We start from the raw sequence: 23,116 nt of genomic DNA, 5'->3' as shown, positions 1-23,116 counted from the left end.
GTTTACTGTATCCCTCTGACCTTCTTGTTGACGATGAAATACAGAAATTGCAGCGGAATTAAATACAAAAGGCACAATGCCGACTTAAGTACAAGAAAACTGACTCTTCTTACTGTCAATGTTTTGAACCATTCCTGTGACACTAGTTATAGATTCCGATGCTTCACTTTGGGTTTACTGTATCCCTCTGACCTTCTTATTGACGATGAAACATAGAAATTGCATCGGAATTAAATAGAAAAGGAACAATGCCGACTTAAGTACAAGAAAACTGACTCTTCTTACTGTCTACGTTTTGAACTATTCCTGTGACACTAGTTATAGATGCCGATGCTTCACTTCAGGTTTACTGTATCCCTCTGACCTTCTCATTGACCATGAAACACAGAAATTGCATCGGAATTAAATAGAAAAGGCACAATGCCGAATTAAGTACAAGAAAACTGACTCTTCTTAATGTCTATGTTTGAACCATTCCTGTGACACTAAATAGTGATACCGATGCTTTACTTCAGGTTTCCAGTATCCCTCTGACCTTCTTATTGACGGTGAAACACAGAAATTGCATCGCAATTGAATACAAAAAGCACAATTCCAACTTAAGTACAAGATAACTGACTCTTCTTACTGTCTATGTTTTGAACCATTCATGTGACACTAGTTATAGATTCCGATGCTTCACCTCAGGTTTACTGTATCCCTCTGACCTTCTTATTGGCGATGAAACACAGAAATCGCATCAGAATTAAATACAAAAGGCACAATGCCTACTTAAGTTCAAGAAAACTGACTCTTCCTACTGTCTAAGTTATGAACCATTCCTGTGATACTAGTTATAGATTCCGATGCTTCACTTCAGGTTTACCGTATCCCTCAGACCTTCTTATTGAGGATGAAACACAGAAATTGCATCGGAATTAAATAGAAAATGCACAATGCCGACTTAACTACATGAAAACAGACTCTTCTTACTGTCTATGTTTTGAACCATTCCTGTGACACTAGTTAAAGATTCCGATGCTTCACCTCAGGTTTACTGTATCCCTCTGTCCTTCTTATTGACGATGAAACACAGAAATTGCAACGGAATTAAATACAAAAGGCACAATGCCGACTTAAGTTCAAGAAAACTGACTCTTCTTACTGACTATGCTTTGAACGATTCCTGTGACACTAGTTATGGATTCCGATGATTCACTTCAGGTTTACTGTATCCCTCTGACCTTCTTGTTGACGATGAAACACAGAAACTGCATCGGAATTAAATACAAAATGCACAATGCCAACTTAAGTACAGGATAACTGACTCTTATTTATTGTCTGTGTTTTGATCCATTCCTGTGACACTACTTATATATTCCGATGCTTCACTTCTGGTTTACTGTATCCCTCTGACCTTCATATTGACGATGAAACACAGAAATTGCATCGGAGTTAAATACAAATGGAACAAACCGACTTAAGTACAAGAAAACTGATTCTTCTTACAGTCTATGATTGGAACCATTCCTGTGACACTACTTATATATTCCGATGCTTCATTTCTGGTTGACTGTATCCCTCTGCCCTTCTTATTGACGATGAAACACAGAAATTTCATCGGAATTAAATACAAAAGGCACAATGCCGACTTAAATACAACGAAACTGATTCTTCGTACTGTCTATGTTTTGATCTACTCCTGTGACACTAGTTATAGATTCCGATGCTTCACTTCAGGTTTACTGTATCCCTCTGACCTTCTTATTGACGATGAAACATAGAAATTGCATCCGAATTAAATAGAAAAGGAACAATGCCGACTTAAGTACAAGATTACTGACTATTCTTACTGTCTACGTTGTGAACCATTCCTGTGGCACTAGTTATAGATGCCGATGCTTAACTTCAGGTTTACTGTATCCCTCTGACCTTCTTATTGACGATGAAACACAGAAATTGCATCGGAATGAAATAGAAAAGGCACAATGCTTACTTAAGTTCAAGAAAACTGACTCTTCTTACTGTCTAAGTTATGAACCATTCCTGTGACACTGGCTATAGTTTCCGATGCTTCACTTCAGGTTTACTGTATCCCTCTGACCTTCTTATTGACGATGAATTACAGAAATTGCATCGGAATTGAGTACAAATGGCACAATGCCGACCTAAGTACAAGAAAACTGACTCTTCTTACTGTCTATGTTTTGAACCGTTCATGTGACACTAGTTATAGATTCCGATGCTTCGCTTCAGGTTTAATGTATCCCTTGGACCTTCTTATTGACGACGAATTACAGAATTTGCATCGGAATTAAATTCAAAAAGCACAATGCCGACTTAAGTACAAGAAAACTGACTCTTCTTACTGTCTATGTTTTGAACCATTCCTGTGACACTAGTTATAGATTCCGATGCTTCACTTCAGGTTTACTGTATCCCTCTGACCTTATATTGACGATGAAACACAGAAATTGCATCGGAATTAAATACAAATGGCTTAATGCCGACTTAAGTACAAGAAGACTGTCTCATCTTACTCTCTATGTTTTGAACCATTCCTGTGACACTAGTTATAGATTCCGATGCTTCACTTCAGCTTTACTGTATCCCTGTGAACTTCTTATTGACGATGAAACACAGAAATTGCATCGGAATTAAATACAAAAGGCACAATTCCGACTCAAGTACAAGAAGACTGGCTCTTCTTACTGTCTATGTTTTGAACCATTACTGTGACACTAGTTATAGATTCCGATGCTTTACTTCAGGTTTACTGTATCCCTCTGACCTCCTTATTGTCGATGGAACACAGAAATTGCATCGGAATTAAATACATAAGGCACAATGCCGACTCATGTACAAGAAGACTGGCTCTTCTTACTGTCTATGTTTTGAACCTTTCCTGTGGCACTAGTTATGGATTCCGATGCTCGACTTCAGGTTCACTGCCTGCCTTTGACCTTCTCATTGGCGATGATACACAGAAATTGCATCGGAAATAAATACAAAACGCACAATGCCGACTTAAGTACATGAAAACTGACTCTTCTCACTGTCTATGATTTGAACCATTCCTGTGACACTAGTTATAGATTCCGATGCTTCACTACAGGTTTACTGTATCCCTCTGACCTTCTTATTGACGATGAAACACAGATATTGCGTCGGAATTATATACAAAAGGCACGATGCCGACTTAAGTGCAAGAAAACTGACTCTTCTCACTGTCTATGTTTTGAACCAATCCTGTGACGCTAGTTATAGATTCCGATGCTTCACTTCAGGTTTACTGTATCCCTTGGACCTTCGTATTGACGATGAAACACAGAAGTTGCATAGGAATTAAATACAAAAGGCACAATGCCGACTTAAGTACAAGAAAACTGACTCTCCTTACTGTCTATGTTTTAAACCATTCCTGTGACACTAGTTATAGATTCCGATGCTTCACATCAGCTTTACTGTATCCCTGTGACCTTCTTATTGACGATGAAACACAGAATTTGCATCGGAAATAAATTCAAAAAGCACAATGCCGACTAAAGTACAAGAAAACTGACTCTTCTTACTGTCTATGCTTTGTATCATTCCTGTGACACTAAATAGTGATTCCGATGCTTCACTTCAGGTTTACTGTATCCCTCTGACCTTCTTTATGACGATGAAACACAGAAATTGCATCGGAATTGAATACAAAAAGCACAATGCCAACTTAAGTACAAGAAAACTGACCCTTCTTACTGTCTATGTTTTGAACCATTCAAGTGACACTAGTTATAGACTCCGATGCTTCACTTCAGGTTTATTGTATCCCTCTGACCTTCTTATTGACGATGAAACACAGAAATCGCATCGGAATTAAATACAAAAGGCACAATGCCTACTTAAGTTCAAGAAAACTGGCTCTTCTTACTGTCTAAGTTATGAACCATTCCTGTGACACTAGTTACAGTTTCCGATGCTTCACTTCAGGTTTACCGTATCCCTCTGACCATCTTATTGACGATGAAACACAGAAATTGCATCGGAATTAAATACAAAAGGCACAATGCCGACTTAAGTACAAGAAAACTGTCTCTTCTTACTGTCCATATTTTGAACTATTCATGTGACACTAGTAATAAATTCCGATGCTTCGCTTCAGGTTTACTGTATCCCTCTGACCTTCTTATCGACGATGAAACACAGAAATTGCATCGGAGTTAAATACAAAAGGCACAATGCCGACTTAAGTACAAGAAAACTGACTCTTCTTACTGTCTATGTTTTGAACCATTCCTGTGACACTAGTTATAGATTCCGATGCTTCACTTCCGGTTTACTGTATCCCTCTGACCTTCCTATTGACGATGAAACACAGAAATAGCTTCGGAATTAAATACAAAAGGCACCATGCCGACTTAAGTACAAGAAAACTGACTCTTCTTACTGTCTATATTTTAACCATTTCTGTGACACTAGTTATAGATTCCGATTTTTCACTTCAGGTTTACTGTAACCCTCGGTCCTTCTTATTGACGAGGAAACACAGAAATAGCATCGGAATTAAATACAAATGGCACAATTCCGACTTAAGTACAAGATAACTGACTCATCTTCCTGTCTATGTGTTGAACCATTCATGTGACACTAGTTATAGATTCCGATGCCTCACTTCATTTTTACTGTATCCCTCTGACCTTCTTATTGACGATGAAACACAGATATTCCATCGGAATTAAATACAAAAAGCACAATGCCGACTTAAGTACAAGAAAACTGACTCATCTTACTGGATATGTTTCGAACCATTCATGTGACACTAGTTATATATTCCGATGCTTCACTTCAGCTTTACTGTATCCCTCTGACCTTCTTATTGACGATGAAACACAGAAATTGCATCGGAATTGAATACAAAAGGTACAATGCCGTCTTAAGTACAAGAAATCTGACTCTTCTTACTCTCTGTGTTTTGAACCATTCCTGTGACACTAGTTACAGATTCCGATTCATCACTTAAGGTTTACTGTATCCCTTGGACCTTCTTATTGACGACGAAACACAGAATTTGCATCGGAATTAAATTCAAAAAGCACAATGCCGACTTAAGTACAAGAAAACTGACTCTTCTTACTGTCTATGTTTTGAACCAGTCCTGTGACACTAGTTATAGATTCCGATGCTTCACTTCAGGTTTACTGTATCCCTCTGACCTTATATTGACGATGAAACACAGAATTTGCATCGGAATTAAATACAGATGGCTCAATGCCTACTTAAGTACAAGAAGACTGCCTCATCTCACTCTCTATGTTTTGAACCATTCCTGTGACACTAGTTATAGATTCCGATGCTTCACTTCAGCTTTACTGTATCCCTGTGACCTTCTTATTGACGATGAAACACAGAAATTGCATCGGAATTAAATATAAAAGGCACAATACCGACTCAAGTACAAGAAGACTGGCTCTTCTTACTGTCTATGTTTTGAACCATTTCTGTGACACTAGTTATAGATTCAGATGCTTTACGTCAGGTTTACTGTATCCCTCTGACCTTCTCATTGTCGATGAAACACAGAAATTGCATCGGAATTAAATACAAAAGGCACAATGCCGACTCAAGTACAAGAAGACTGGCTCTTCGTACTGTCTATGATTTGAACCTTTCCTGTGGCACTAGTTATGGATTCGGATGCCCGACTTCAGGTTCACTGCCTCCCTCTGACCTTTTTATTGGCGATGAAACACAGAAATTGCATCGGAATAAAATACAAAACTCTCAATGCCGACTTAAGTACATGAAAACAGACTCTTCTTACTGTCTATGTTTTGAACCAATCCTGTGACGCTAGTTATAGATTCCGATGATTCACTTCAGATTTACTGTATCCCTCTGACCTTCTTATTGACGATGAAACACAGAAATTGCATCGGAATTAAATACAAAAGGCACAATGCCGACTTAAGTACAAGAAAACTGTCTCTTCTTACTGTCTATATTTTGAACTATTCATGTGACACTAGTAATAGATTACGATGCTTCACTTCAGGTTTACTGTATCCCTCTGACCTTCTTATTGACGATGAAACACAGAACTTGCATCGGAGTTAAATACAAAAGGCACAATGCCGACTGAAGTACAAGAAAACTGACTCTTCTTACTGTCTATGCTTTGAACCATTCCTGTGACACAAGTTATAGATTCCGATGCTTCACTTCCGGTTTACTGTATCCCTCTGACCTTCTTATTGACGTTGAAACACAGAAATAGCTTCGGAATTAAATACAAAGGGCACAATGCCGACTTAAGTACATGTTAACTGACTCTTCTTACTGTCTATGTGTTGAACCATTCATGTGACACTAGTTATAGATTCCGATGCTTCACTTCATTTTTACTGTATACCTCTGACCTTTTTATTGACGATGAATCACAGAAATTGCATCGGAATTAAATACAAAAGGCACAATGCCGACTTAAGTACAAGAAAACTGACTCTTCTTACTGTCTATGTTTGAACCATTCCTGTGACACTAGTTATAGATTCCGATGCTTCACATCAGGTTTACTCTATGCCTCTGACCTTCTTATTGACGATGAAACACAGAAATTGCATCGGAATTAAATACAAAAGGCACAATGCCGACTTAAGTACAAGAAAACTGACTCTTCTAACTGTCTATGTTTTGAACCATTCCAGTGACACTAGTTATAGATTCCGATGCTTCACTTCAGGTTTACTGTATCCCTCTGACCTTCTTATTGACGATGAAACACAGAGATAGCATCGGAATTAAATACAAATGGCACAATGCCGACTTAAGTACAAGATAACTGACTCATCTTCCTGTCTATGTGTTGAACCATTCATGTGATACTAGTTATAGATTCCGATGCCTCACTTCATTTTTACTGTATCCCTCTGACCTTCTTATTGACGATGAAACACAGATATTCCATCGGAATTAAATACAAGAAGCACAATGCCGACTTAAGTACAAGAAAACTGACTCTTCTTACTGTCTAAGTTTTGAACCATTCCTGAGACACTAGATATAGATTCCGATGCTTCACTTCAGCTTTACTGAATCCCTCTGACCTTCTTATTGACGATGAAACACAGAAATTGCATCGGAATTAAGTACAAAAGGCACAATGCCGGCTTAAGTACAAGAAAACTGTCTCTTCTTACTGTCTATGTTTTGAACCATTCCTGTGACACTAGTTATAGATTCCGATGATTCACTTCAGGTTTACTGTATTCCTCTGACCTTCTTATTGACGATGAAACACAGAAATTGCATCGGAATTCAATACAAAAGGCACAATGCCGACTTAAGTACAAGAAAACTGACTCTTCTTACTGCCTATGTTTTGAACCATTCCTGTGACACTGGCTATAGATTCCGATGCTTCACTTCAGGTTTACTGCATCCCTCTGACCTTCTTATTGATGATGGAACACAGAAATTGCATCGGAATTAAATACAAATGGCAGAATGCCGACTTAAGTACAAGAAAACTGACTCATCTTACTGGATATGTTTTGAACCATTCCTGTGACACTAGTTATAGATTCCGATGCTTCACTTCAGCTTTACTGTATCCCTCTGACCTTCTTATTGACGATGAAACACAGAAATTGCATCGGAATTGAATACAAAAGGTACAATGCCGACTTAAGTACAAGAAAACTGACTCTTCTTACTCTATGTGTTTTGAACCATTCCTGTGACACTAGTTACAGATTCCGATTCATCACTTAAGGTTTACTGTATCCCTTGGACCTTCTTATTGACGACGAAACACAGAATTTGCATCGGAATTAAATTCAAAAAGCACAATGCCGACTTAAGTACAAGAAAACTGACTCTTCTTCCTGTCTATGTTTTGAACGAGTCCTGTGACAGTAGTTATAGATTCCGATGCCTCACTTCAGGTTTACTGTATCCCTCTGACCTTATATTGACGATGAAACACAGAATTTGCATCGGAATTAAATACAAATGGCTCAATGCCGACTTAAGTACAAGAAGACTGCCTCATCTTACTCTCTATGTTTTGAACCATTCCTGTGACACTAGTTATAGATTCCGATGCTTCACTTCAGCTTTACTGTATCCCTCTGATCTTCTTATTGACGATGAAACACAGAAATTGCATCGGAATTAAATACAAAAGGCACAATGCCGACTTAAGTACAAGAAAACGGTCTCTTCTTACTGTCTATATTTTGAACTATTCATGTGACACTAGTAATAGATTACGATGCTTCACTTCAGGTTTACTGTATCCCTCTGACCTTCGTATTGACGATGAAACACAGAACTTGCATCGGAGTTAAATACAAAAGGCACAATGCCGACTTAAGTACAAGAAAACTGACACTTCTTACTGTCTATGTTTTGAACCATTCCTGTGACACAAGTTATAGATTCCGATGCTTCACTTCAGGTTTACTGTATCCCTCTGACCTTATATTGACGATGAAACACAGAATTTGCATCGGAATTAAATACAAATGGCTCAATGCCGACTTAAGTACAAGAAGACTGCCTCATCATACTCTCTATGTTTTGAACCATTCCTGTGACAGTAGTTATAGATTCCGATGCTCCACTTCAGCTCCACTGTATCCCTGTGACCTTCTTATTGACGATGAAACACAGAAATTGCATCGGAATTAAATATAAAAGGCACAATTCCGACTCAGGTACAATAAGACTGGCTCTTCTTACTGTCTATGTTTTGAAACGTTTCTGTGACACTAGTTATAGGTTCCGATGCTTTACGTCAGGTTTACTGTACCCCTCTGACCTCCTCATTGTCGATGAAACACAGAAATTGCATCGGAATGAAATACAAAAGGCACAATGCCGACTCAAGTACAAGAAGACTGGCTCTTCTTACTGTCTATGTTTTGAACCGTTCCTGTGGCACTAGTTATGGATTCGGATGCTCGACTTCAGGTTCACTGCCTCCCTCTGACCTTCTTATTGGCGATGAAACACAGAAATTGCATCGGAATTAAATACAAAACGCACAATGCCGACTTAAGTACATGAAAACTGACTCTTCTTACTGCCTGTGTGCTGAACCATTCATGTGACACTAGTTATAGATTCCGATGCTTCACTGCTTTTTTACTGTATACCTCTGACCTTTTTATTGACGATGAATCACAGAAATTGCATCGGAATTAAATACAAAAGGCACAATGCCGACTTAAGTACAAGAAAACTGACTCTTCTTACTGTCTATGTTTTGAACCATTCCAGTGACACTAGTTATAGATTCCGATGCTTCACTTCAGGTTTACTGTATCCCTCTGACCTTCTTATTGACGATGAAACACAGATATTCCATCGGAATTAAATACAAAATGCACAATGCCGACTTAAGTACAAGAAAACTGACTCTTCTTACTGTCTAAGTTTTGAACCATTCCTGGGACACTAGATATAGATTCCGATGATTCACTTCAGCTTTACTGAATCCCTCTGACCTTCTTATTGACGATGAAACACAGAAATTGCATCGGAATTAAATACAAAAGGCACAATGCCGGCTTAAGTACAAGAAAACTGTCTCTTCTTACTGTCTATGTTTTGAACCATTCCTGTGACACTAGTTATAGATTCCCATGATTCACTTCAGGTTTACTGTATACCTCTGACCTTCTTATTGACGATGAAACACAGAAATTGCATCGGAATTCAATACAAAAGGCACAATGCCGACATAAGTACAAGAAAACTGACTCTTCTTCCTGTCTATGTTTTGAGCCATACCTGTGACACTGGCTATAGATTCCGATGCTTCACTTCCGGTTTACTGTATCCCTCTGACCTTCTTATTGACGATGAAACACACAAATAGCATCGGAATTAAATACAAAAGGCACAATGCCGACTTAAGTACAAGATAACTGACTCATCTTACTGTCTATGAGTTGAGCCATTCATGTGACACAAGTTATAGATTGCGATGCTTCACTTCACGTTTACTGTATCCCTCTGACCTTCTTATTGACGATGAAACACAGAAATTTCATCGGAATTAAATACAAAGGGCACAATTAAGACTTAAGTACAAGATAACTGACTCTTGTTACTGTCTATGTTTTGAACCATTCCTGTGACACTAGTTATAGATTCCGATGATTCACTTCAGGTTTACTGTATACCTCTGACCTTCTTATTGACGATGAAACACAGAAATTGCATCGGAATTCAATACAAAAGGCACAATGCCGCCTTAAGTACAAGAAAACTGACTCCTCTTACTGTCTATGTTTTGAACCATTCCTGTGACACTGGCTATAGATTCCGATGCTACACTTCCGGTTTACTGTATCCCTCTGACCTTCTTATTGACGATGGAACATAGAAATTGCATCGGAATTAAATACAAATGGCACAATGCCGACTTAAGTACAAGAAAACTGACTCATCTTACTGGATATGTTTTGAACCAGTCCTGTGACACTAGTTACAGATTCCGATTCATCACTTAAGGTTTACTGTATCTCTTGGACCTTCTTATTGACGACGAAACACAGAATTTGCATCGGAATTATATTCAAAAAGCACAATGCCGACTTAAGTACAAGGAAACTGACAATTCTTACTGTCTATGTTTTGAACCAGTCCTGTGACACTAGTTATAGATTCCGATGCTTCACTTCAGGTTTACTGTATCCCTCTGACCTTATATTGACGATGAAACACAGAATTTGAATCGGAATTAAATACAAATGGCTCAATGCCGACTTAAGTACAAGAAGACTGCCTCATCTTACTCTCTATGTTTTGAACCATTCCTGTGACACTAGTTATAGATTCCGATGCTCCACTTCAGCTCTACTGTATCCCTGTGACCTTCTTATTGACGATGAAACACAGAAATTGCATCGGAATTAAATATAAAAGGCACAATTCCGACTCAAGTACAAGAAGACTGGCTCTTCTTACTGTCTATGTTTTGAAACGTTTCTGTGACACTAGTTATAGGTTCCGATGCTTTACGTCAGGTTTACTGTACCCCTCTGACCTCCTCATTGTCGATGAAACACAGAAATTGCATCGGAATTAAATACAAAAGGCACAATGCCGACTCAATTACAAGAAGACTGGCTCTTCTTACTGTCTATGTTTTGAACCTTTCCTGTGGCACTAGTTATGGATTCGGATGCTCGACTTCAGGTTCACTGCCTCCCTCTGACCTTCTTATTGGCGATGAAACACAGAAATTGCATCGGAATTAAATACAAAACGCACAATGCCGACTTAAGTACATGAAAACTGACTCTTCTTACTGCCTATGTTTTTAACCATTCCTGTGACACTAGTTACAGATTCCAACGCTTCACTACAGGTTTACTGTATCCCTCTGACCTTCTTATTGACGATGAAACACAGATATTGCGTCAAAATTATATACAAGAGGCACGATGCCGACTTAAGTACAAGATAACTGACTCTTCTTACTGTCTATGTTTTGAACCAATCCTGTGACGCTAGTTATAGATTCCGATGCTACACTTCAGGTTTACTGTATCCCTCTGACCTTCTTATTGACGATGAAACACAGAAATTGCATAGGAATTAAATACAAAAGGCACAATGCCGACTTAAGTGCAAGAAAACTGACTCTCCTTACTGTCTATGATGTGAACCATTCCTGTGACACTAGTTATAGATTCCGATGCTTCACTTCAGCTTTACTGTATCCCTGTGACCTTCTTATTGACGATGGAACACAGAATTTGCATCGGAATTAAATTCAAAAAGCACAATGCCGACTAAAGTACAAGAAAACTGACTCTTCCTACTGTCTATGCTTTGTACCATTCCTGTGACACAAGTTATAGATTCCGATGCTTCACTTCAGGTTTACTGTATCCCTCTGACCTTATATTGACGATGAAACACAGAAATTGCATCGGAATGAAATACAAAAGGCTCAATGCCGACTTAAGTACAAGAAGACTGTTTCATCTTACTCTCTATGCTTTCAACCATTCCTGTGACACTAGTTATTGATTCCGATGCTTCACTTCAGATTTACTGTATCCGTGTGACCTTCTTATTGACGATGAAACACAGAAATTGCATCGGAATTAAATACAAAAGGCACAATTCCGACTCAAGTACAAGAAGACTGGCTCTTCTTACTGTCTATGTTTTGAACCATTCCTGTGACACTAGTTATAGATTCCGATGCTTTACTTCAGGTTTACTGTATCCCTCTGACCTCCTTATTGTCGATGAAACACAGAAATTGCATCGGAATTAAATACAAAAGGCACAATGCCGACTCAAGTACAAGAAGACTGGCTCTTCTTACTGTCTATGTTTTGAACCTTTCCTGTGACACTAGTTATGGATTCGGATGCTCGACTTCAGGTTCACTGCCTCCCTCTGACCTTCTTATTGGCGATGAAACACAGAAATTGCATCGGAATTAAATACAAAACGCACAATGCCGACTTATGTACTTGAAAACTGACTCTTCTTACTGTCTATGAGTTGAATCATTCATGTGACACTAGTTATAGATTCCGATGCTTCACTTCACGTTTACTGTATCCCTCTGACCTTCTACAAAAGGCACAATGCCGACTTAAGTACAAGGAAAAACTGACCTTTCTTACTGTCTATGTTTTAACCATTCCTGTGACACTAGTTATAGATTCCGATGCTTCACTTCAGGTTTACTGTATCCATCTGCCCTTCTTATTGACGAGGAAACACAGATATTGCATTGGATTTAAATACAAAGCAACAATGCCGTCTTAAGTACAAGAAAACTGACTCTTCTTACTGTCTATGTTTTGAACCATTCCTGTGACACTAGTTATAGATTGCGATGCTTCACTTCAGGTTTACTGTATTCCTCTGACCTTCTTATTGACGATGAAACACAGAAATTTCATCGGAATTAAATACAAAGGGCACAATTAAGACTTGAACCATTCCTGTGACGCCAGTTATAGATTCCGATGTTTCACTTCAGGTTTACCGTATCCCTCTGACCTTCTTATTGACGATGAAACACAGAAATTGCATCGGAATTAAATAGTAAAGGCACAATGCCGACTTAAGTACACGAAAATTGACTCTTCTTACTGACTATGTTTTGAACCATTCCTGTGACACTAGTTATAGATTCCGATGCTTCACCTCAGGTTTGCTGTATCCCTCTGACCTTCGTATTGACTATGAAACACAGAAATTGCAACGGAATTAAATACAAAAGGCACAATGCCGACATAAGTACCAGAAAACTGACTCTTCTTAGTGTCTAAGTTTTGAACCATTCCTGTGACACTAGTTATGGATTCCGATGCTTCACTTCAGCTTTACCGTATCCTTCTGACCTTCTTATAGACGATGAAACACAGAAATTGCATCAGAATTAAATGTAAAAGGCACAATGCAGACTTAAGTACACGAAAATTGACTCTTCTTACTGTCTATGCTTTGAACCATTCCTGTGACACTAGTTATAGATTCCGATGCTTCACCTCAGGTTTACCGTATCCCTCTGACATTCTTATTGACGATGAAACACAGAAATTGTATCGGAATTAAATAGAAAAGGCACAATGCCGACTTAAGTACACGAAAATTGACTCTTCTTACTGTCTATGTTTTGAACCATTCCTGTGACACTAGTTATAGATTCCGATGCTTCACTTCAGGTTTACTGTATCCCTCTGACCTTCTTATTGACGATGAAACACAGAAATTGCATCGGAATTAAATACAAAAGGCACAATGCTGACTCAAGTACAAGAAGGCTAACTCTTCATACTGTCTATGTTTTGAACCTTTCCTGTGAGACCGGTTTTAGATTCCGATGCCTCACTTTAGGTTTACTGTATCCCATGGACCTTCTTATTGACCACGAAACACAGAAATTGCATCGAAATTAAATACAAAAGGCACAATGCCTACTTAAGTACAAGAGAACTGACTCTATTTACTGTCTATGTTTTGAACCATTCCTGCGACACTAGTTATAGATTCCGATGCTTCACTTCAGGTTTACTGTACCCTCTGACGATCTTATTGACGATGAAACACAGAAATTGCATCGGAATTAAATAGAAAAGTTACAATGCCAACTTAAGTACAAGAAAACTGACTCTTCTTACTTTCTATGTTTTGAACCATTCATGTGACACTAGTTATAGATTCCGATGCTTCACTTCAGGTTTAATGTATCCCTTGGACCTTCTTATTGACGATGAAACACAGAAATTGCATCGGAATTAAATACAAAAGGCACAATTCCGACTCAAGTTCCAGAAGACTGGCTCTTCTTACTGTCTATGTTTTGAACCATTCCTTTGACACTAGTTATAGATTCCGATGCTTCACTTCAGGTTTACTGTACCCCTCTGACCTCCTTATTGTCGATGAAACACAGAAATTGCATCGGAATTAAATACAAAAGGCACAATGCCGACTCAAGTACAAGACGTCTGACTCTTCTTACTGTCTATGTTTTGAACCATTCTTGTCACACTAGTTATGAATTCGTATGCTCGACTTCAGGTTCACTGCCTCCCTCTGAACTTCTTATTGGCGGTGAAACTCAGTAATTGCATCGGAATTAAATACAAAAGGCACAATGCCAGTTTAAGTACAAGAAAACTGACTCTTCTTACTGTCTATGTTTTGAACCATTCCTGTGACACTAGTTATAGATTCCGATGCTTCACTTCAGGTTTACTGTATCCATCTGTCCTTCTTATTGACGAGGAAACACAGAAATTGCATCGGAATTAAATACCAAAAGCACAATGCCGACTTAAGTACAAGAAAACTGACTCTTCTTACTATCTATGTTTTGAACCATTCCTGTGACACTAGTTATAGATTCCGATGCTTCACTCCATTTTTACTGTATCCCTCTGACCTTCTTATTGACGATGAAACACAGAAATTTCATCGGAATTAAATACAAAGGGCACAATTAAGACTTAAGTACAAGATAACTGACTCTTGTTACTGTCTATGTTTGAACCATTCCTGTGACACTAGTTATAGATTCCGATGTTTCACTTCAGGTTTACCGTATCCTTCTGACCTTCTTATTGACGATGAAACACAGAAATTGCATCAGAATTAAATATAAAAGGCACAATGCAGACTTAGGTACACGAAAATTGACTCTTCTAACTGTCTATGCTTTGAACTATTCCTGTGACACTAGTTATAGATTCCGATGCTTCACCTCAGGTTTACTGTATTCCTCTGACCTTCGAATTGACTATGAAACACAGGAATTGCAACGGAATTAAATACAAAAGGCACAATGCCGACTTAAGCACAAGAAATCTGACTCTTCTTACTGTCTATGTTTGAACCATTCCTGTGACACTAGTTATAGATTCCGATGCTTCACTTCAGGTTTACTGTATCCCTCTGACCTTCTTATTGACGATGAAACACAGAAAGTGCATCGGAATTAAATACAAAAAGCACAATGCCGACATAAGTACAAGAAAACTGACTCTACTTAGTGTCTAAGTTTTGAACCATTCCTGTGACACTAGTTATGGATTCCGATGCTTCACTTCAGCTTTACTGTATCCCTCTGGCCTTCTTATTGACGATGAAACACAGAAATTGCATCGGAATTAAATACAAAAGGCACAATGCTGACTCAAGTACAAGAAGGCTGGCTCTTCATACTGTCTATGTTTAGAACCTTTCCTGTGAGACCGGTTTTAGATTCCGATGCTTCACTTCAGGTTTACTGTATCCCATGGTCCTTCTTATTGACCACGAAACACAGAAATTACATCGGAATTAAATACAAAAGGCACAATGCCTACTTAAGTACAAGAAAACCGACTCTTCTTACTGTCTATGTTTTGAACCATTCCTGTGACACTAGTTATAGATTCCAATGCTTCACTTCAGGTTCACTGTACCCTCTGACGATCTTATTGACGATGAAACACAGAAATTGCATCGGAATTAAATACAAAAGGGACAATGCCAACTTAAGTACAAGAAAACTGACTCTTCTTACTGTCTATGTTTTGAACCATTCATGTGACACTAGTTATAGATTCCGATGCTTCCCTTCAGGATTAATGTATCCCTTGGACCTTCTTATTGACGATGAAACACAGAAATTGCATCGGAATTAAATACAAAAGGCACAATGCTGACTCAAGTACAAGAAGGCTGGCTCTTCATACTGTCTATGTTTTGAACCTTTCCTGTGAGACCGGTTTTAGATTCCGATGCTTCACTTCAGGTTTACTGTATCCCATGGACCTTCTTATTGACCACGAAACACAGAAATTCCATCGGAATTAAATACAAAAGGCACAATGCCTACTTAAGTACAAGAAAACTGACTCTTCTTACTGTCTATGTTTTAAACCATTCCTGTCACACTAGTTATAGATTCCGATGCTTTACTTCAGGTTTACTGTATCCCTGTGACCTCCTTATTGTCGATGAAACACAGAAATTTCATCGGAATTAAATACAAAAAGCACAATGCCGACTCAAGTACAAGAAGACTGGCTCTTCTTACTGTCTATGTTTTGAACCTTTCCTGTGACACTAGTTATGGATTCGGAAGCTCGACTTTAGGATCACTGCCTCCCTCTGACCTTCTTATTGGCGATGAAACACAGAAATTGCATCGGAATAAAATACAAAACGCACAATGCCGACTTATGTACTTGAAAACTGACTCTTCTTACTGTCTATGTTTTGAACCATTCCTGTGACACTAGTTATAGATTCCGATGCTTCACTGCAGGTTTACTGTATCCCTCTGACCTTCTTATTGACGATGAAGCACAGATATTGCGTCGGAATTATATACAAAATGCACGATGCCGACTTATGTACAAGAAAACTGACTCTTCTTACTGTCTATGTTTTGAACCATTCCTGTGACACTAGTTATAGATTCCGATGCTTCACTTCCGGTTCACTGTATCCCTCTGACCTTCTTATTGACGATGAAACACAGAAATAGCATCGGAATTAAATACAAAAGGCACAATGCCGACTTAAGTACAAAATAACTGACTCTTCTTACTGTCTATGAGTTGAACCATTCATGTCACACTAGTTATAGATTCTGATGCTTCACTTCACGTTTACTGTATCCCTCTGACCTTCTTATTGACGACGAATCACAGAAATTGCATCGGAATTAAATACAAAAGGCACAATGCCGACTTAAGTACAAGAAAACTGACTCTCCTTACTGTCTAAGTTTTGAACCATTCCTGTGATATTACTTATTGATTCCGATGCTTCACTTCAGGTTTACTGCATCCCTCTGACCTTCTTATTGACGATGAAACACAGAAATTTCATCGGAATTAAATACAAAGGGCACAATTAAGACTTAAGTACAAGATAACTGACGCTTGTTACTGTCTATGTTTTGAACCATTCCTGTGACACTAGTTATAGATTCCGATGTGTCACTTCAGGTTTACCGTATCCCTCTGACCTTCTTATTGACGATGAAACAAAGAAATTGCATCGGAATTAAGTAGAAAAGGCACAATGCCGACTTAAGTACACGAAAATTGACTCTTCTTACTGTCTATGTTTTGAACCATTCCTGTGACACAAGTTATAAATTCCGATGCTTCACTTCAGCTTCACTGCATCCCTCTGACCTTCTTATTGACGATGAAACACAGAAATTGCGACGGAATTAAATACAAAAGGTACAATGCCGACTTAAGGACAAGAATACTGACTCTTCTTACTCTCTATGTTTTGAACCATTCCTGTGACACTAGTTACAGATTCCGATTCTTCACGTAAGGTTTACTGTATCCCTTGGACCTTCTTATTGACGACGAAACACAGAATTTGCATCGGAATTAAATTCAAAAAGCACAATGCCGACTTAAGTACAAGAAAACTGACTCTTCTTACTGTCTATGTTTTGAACCAGTCCTGTGACACTAGATATATATTCCGATGCTTCACTTCAGGTTTACTGTATCCCTCTGACCTTATATTGACGATGAAACACAGAATTTGCATCGGAATTAAATACAAATGGCTCAATGCCGACTTAAGTACAAGAAGACTGTCTCATCTTACTCTCTATGTTTGAACCATTCCTGTGACACTAGGTATAGATTCCGATGCTTCACTTCAGCGTTACTGTATCCCTGTGACCTTCTTATTGACGATGAAACACAGAAATTGCATCGGAATTAAATATAAAAGGCACATTTCCCACTCAAGCACAAGAAGACTGGCTATTCTTACTGTCTATGTTTTGAACCATTTATGTGACACTAGTTATAGATTCCGATGCTTTACGCCAGGTTTACTGTATCCGTCTGATCTCCTTATTGTCGATAAAACACAGATATTGCATCGGAATTAAATACAAAAGGCACAATGCCGACTCAAGTACAAGAAGACTGGCTCTTCTTACTGTCTATGTTTTGAACCTTTCCTGTGGCACTAGTTATGGATTCGGATGCTCGACGTCAGGTTCACTGCCTCCCTCTGACCTTCTTATGGGCGATGAAACACAGAAATTGCATCGGAATTAAATACAAAACGCACAATGCCGACTTAAGTACATGAAAACTGACTCATCTTACTGTCTATGTTCCGACCCATTCCTGTGACACTAGTTATAGATTCCGATGCTTCACTTCAGCTTTACTGTATCCCTCTGACCATCTTATTGACGATGAAACACAGAAATTGCGACGGAATTAAATACAAAAGGTACAATGCCGACTTAAGGACAAGAAAACTGACTCTTCTTACTCTCTATGTTTTGAACCATTCCTGTGACACTAGTTACGGATTCCGATTCTTCACTTAAGGTTTACTGTATCCCTTGGACCTTCTTATTGACGACGAAACACAGAATTTGCATCGGAATTAAATTCAAAAAGCACAATGCCGACTTAAGTACAAGAAAACTGACTCTTCTTACTGTCTATGTTTGAACCATTCCTGTGACACTAGTTATCGATTCCGATGCTTCACTTCAGGTTTGCTGTATCCCTCTGACCTTCTTATTGACGATGAAACATAGAAATTGCATCGGAATTAAATAGAAAAGGAACAGTTTCGACTTAAGTACAAGAAAACTGCCTCTTCTTACTGTCTATGTTTTGAACCATTCATGTGACACTAGTTATAGATTCCGATGCTTCGCTTCAGGTTTAATGTATCCCTTGGACCTTCTTATTGACGACGAATTACAGAATTTGCATCGGAATTAAATTCAAAAAGCACAATGCCGACTTAAGTACAAGAAAACTGACTCTTCTTACTGTCTATGTTTTGAACCATTCCAGTGACACTAGTTATAGATTCCGATGCTTCACTTCAGGTTTACTGTATCCCTCTGACCTTCTTATTGACGATGAAACACAGATATTCCATCGGAATTAAATACAAAATGCACAATGCCGACTTAAGTACAAGAAAACTGACTCTTCTTACTGTCTAAGTTTTGAACCATTCCTGGGACACTAGATATAGATTCCGATGATTCACTTCAGCTTTACTGAATCCCTCTGACCTTCTTATTGACGATGAAACACAGAAATTGCATCGGAATTAAATACAAAAGGCACAATGCCGGCTTAAGTACAAGAAAACTGTCTCTTCTTACTGTCTATGTTTTGAACCATTCCTGTGACACTAGTTATAGATTCCCATGATTCACTTCAGGTTTACTGTATACCTCTGACCTTCTTATTGACGATGAAACACAGAAATTGCATCGGAATTCAATACAAAAGGCACAATGCCGACATAAGTACAAGAAAACTGACTCTTCTTCCTGTCTATGTTTTGAGCCATTCCTGTGACACTGGCTATAGATTCCGATGCTTCACTTCCGGTTTACTGTATCCCTCTGACCTTCTTATTGACGATGAAACACACAAATAGCATCGGAATTAAATACAAAAGGCACAATGCCGACTTAAGTACAAGATAACTGACTCATCTTACTGTCTATGAGTTGAGCCATTCATGTGACACAAGTTATAGATTGCGATGCTTCACTTCACGTTTACTGTATCCCTCTGACCTTCTTATTGACGATGAAACACAGAAATTTCATCGGAATTAAATACAAAGGGCACAATTAAGACTTAAGTACAAGATAACTGACTCTTGTTACTGTCTATGTTTTGAACCATTCCTGTGACACTAGTTATAGATTCCGATGATTCACTTCAGGTTTACTGTATACCTCTGACCTTCTTATTGACGATGAAACACAGAAATTGCATCGGAATTCAATACAAAAGGCACAATGCCGCCTTAAGTACAAGAAAACTGACTCCTCTTACTGTCTATGTTTTGAACCATTCCTGTGACACTGGCTATAGATTCCGATGCTACACTTCCGGTTTACTGTATCCCTCTGACCTTCTTATTGACGATGGAACATAGAAATTGCATCGGAATTAAATACAAATGGCACAATGCCGACTTAAGTACAAGAAAACTGACTCATCTTACTGGATATGTTTTGAACCAGTCCTGTGACACTAGTTACAGATTCCGATTCATCACTTAAGGTTTACTGTATCTCTTGGACCTTCTTATTGACGACGAAACACAGAATTTGCATCGGAATTATATTCAAAAAGCACAATGCCGACTTAAGTACAAGGAAACTGACAATTCTTACTGTCTATGTTTTGAACCAGTCCTGTGACACTAGTTATAGATTCCGATGCTTCACTTCAGGTTTACTGTATCCCTCTGACCTTATATTGACGATGAAACACAGAATTTGAATCGGAATTAAATACAAATGGCTCAATGCCGACTTAAGTACAAGAAGACTGCCTCATCTTACTCTCTATGTTTTGAACCATTCCTGTGACACTAGTTATAGATTCCGATGCTCCACTTCAGCTCTACTGTATCCCTGTGACCTTCTTATTGACGATGAAACACAGAAATTGCATCGGAATTAAATATAAAAGGCACAATTCCGACTCAAGTACAAGAAGACTGGCTCTTCTTACTGTCTATGTTTTGAAACGTTTCTGTGACACTAGTTATAGGTTCCGATGCTTTACGTCAGGTTTACTGTACCCCTCTGACCTCCTCATTGTCGATGAAACACAGAAATTGCATCGGAATTAAATACAAAAGGCACAATGCCGACTCAATTACAAGAAGACTGGCTCTTCTTACTGTCTATGTTTTGAACCTTTCCTGTGGCACTAGTTATGGATTCGGATGCTCGACTTCAGGTTCACTGCCTCCCTCTGACCTTCTTATTGGCGATGAAACACAGAAATTGCATCGGAATTAAATACAAAACGCACAATGCCGACTTAAGTACATGAAAACTGACTCTTCTTACTGCCTATGTTTTTAACCATTCCTGTGACACTAGTTACAGATTCCAATGCTTCACTACAGGTTTACTGTATCCCTCTGACCTTCTTATTGACGATGAAACACAGAAATTGCATAGGAATTAAATACAAAAGGCACAATGCCGACTTAAGTGCAAGAAAACTGACTCTCCTTACTGTCTATGATGTGAACCATTCCTGTGACACTAGTTATAGATTCCGATGCTTCACTTCAGCTTTACTGTATCCCTGTGACCTTCTTATTGACGATGGAACACAGAATTTGCATCGGAATTAAATTCAAAAAGCACAATGCCGACTAAAGTACAAGAAAACTGACTCTTCCTACTGTCTATGCTTTGTACCATTCCTGTGACACAAGTTATAGATTCCGATGCTTCACTTCAGGTTTACTGTATCCCTCTGACCTTATATTGACGATGAAACACAGAAATTGCATCGGAATGAAATACAAAAGGCTCAATGCCGACTTAAGTACAAGAAGACTGTTTCATCTTACTCTCTATGCTTTCAACCATTCCTGTGACACTAGTTATTGATTCCGATGCTTCACTTCAGATTTACTGTATCCGTGTGACCTTCTTATTGACGATGAAACACAGAAATTGCATCGGAATTAAATACAAAAGGCACAATTCCGACTCAAGTACAAGAAGACTGGCTCTTCTTACTGTCTATGTTTTGAACCATTCCTGTGACACTAGTTATAGATTCCGATGCTTTACTTCAGGTTTACTGTATCCCTCTGACCTCCTTATTGTCGATGAAACACAGAAATTGCATCGGAATTAAATACAAAAGGCACAATGCCGACTCAAGTACAAGAAGACTGGCTCTTCTTACTGTCTATGTTTTGAACCTTTCCTGTGACACTAGTTATGGATTCGGATGCTCGACTTCAGGTTCACTGCCTCCCTCTGACCTTCTTATTGGCGATGAAACACAGAAATTGCATCGGAATTAAATACAAAACGCACAATGCCGACTTATGTACTTGAAAACTGACTCTTCTTACTGTCTATGAGTTGAATCATTCATGTGACACTAGTTATAGATTCCGATGCTTCACTTCACGTTTACTGTATCCCTCTGACCTTCTACAAAAGGCACAATGCCGACTTAAGTACAAGGAAAAACTGACCTTTCTTACTGTCTATGTTTTAACCATTCCTGTGACACTAGTTATAGATTCCGATGCTTCACTTCAGGTTTACTGTATCCATCTGCCCTTCTTATTGACGAGGAAACACAGATATTGCATTGGATTTAAATACAAAGCAACAATGCCGTCTTAAGTACAAGAAAACTGACTCTTCTTACTGTCTATGTTTTGAACCATTCCTGTGACACTAGTTATAGATTGCGATGCTTCACTTCAGGTTTACTGTATTCCTCTGACCTTCTTATTGACGATGAAACACAGAAATTTCATCGGAATTAAATACAAAGGGCACAATTAAGACTTGAACCATTCCTGTGACGCCAGTTATAGATTCCGATGTTTCACTTCAGGTTTACCGTATCCCTCTGACCTTCTTATTGACGATGAAACACAGAAATTGCATCGGAATTAAATAGTAAAGGCACAATGCCGACTTAAGTACACGAAAATTGACTCTTCTTACTGACTATGTTTTGAACCATTCCTGTGACACTAGTTATAGATTCCGATGCTTCACCTCAGGTTTGCTGTATCCCTCTGACCTTCGTATTGACTATGAAACACAGAAATTGCAACGGAATTAAATACAAAA

Source organism: Schistocerca americana, chromosome 6, assembly GCF_021461395.2.
Source record: "Schistocerca americana isolate TAMUIC-IGC-003095 chromosome 6, iqSchAmer2.1, whole genome shotgun sequence".
Taxonomy (NCBI): domain Eukaryota; kingdom Metazoa; phylum Arthropoda; class Insecta; order Orthoptera; family Acrididae; genus Schistocerca; species Schistocerca americana.
Note: the sequence above shows the minus strand (reverse complement) of the source record.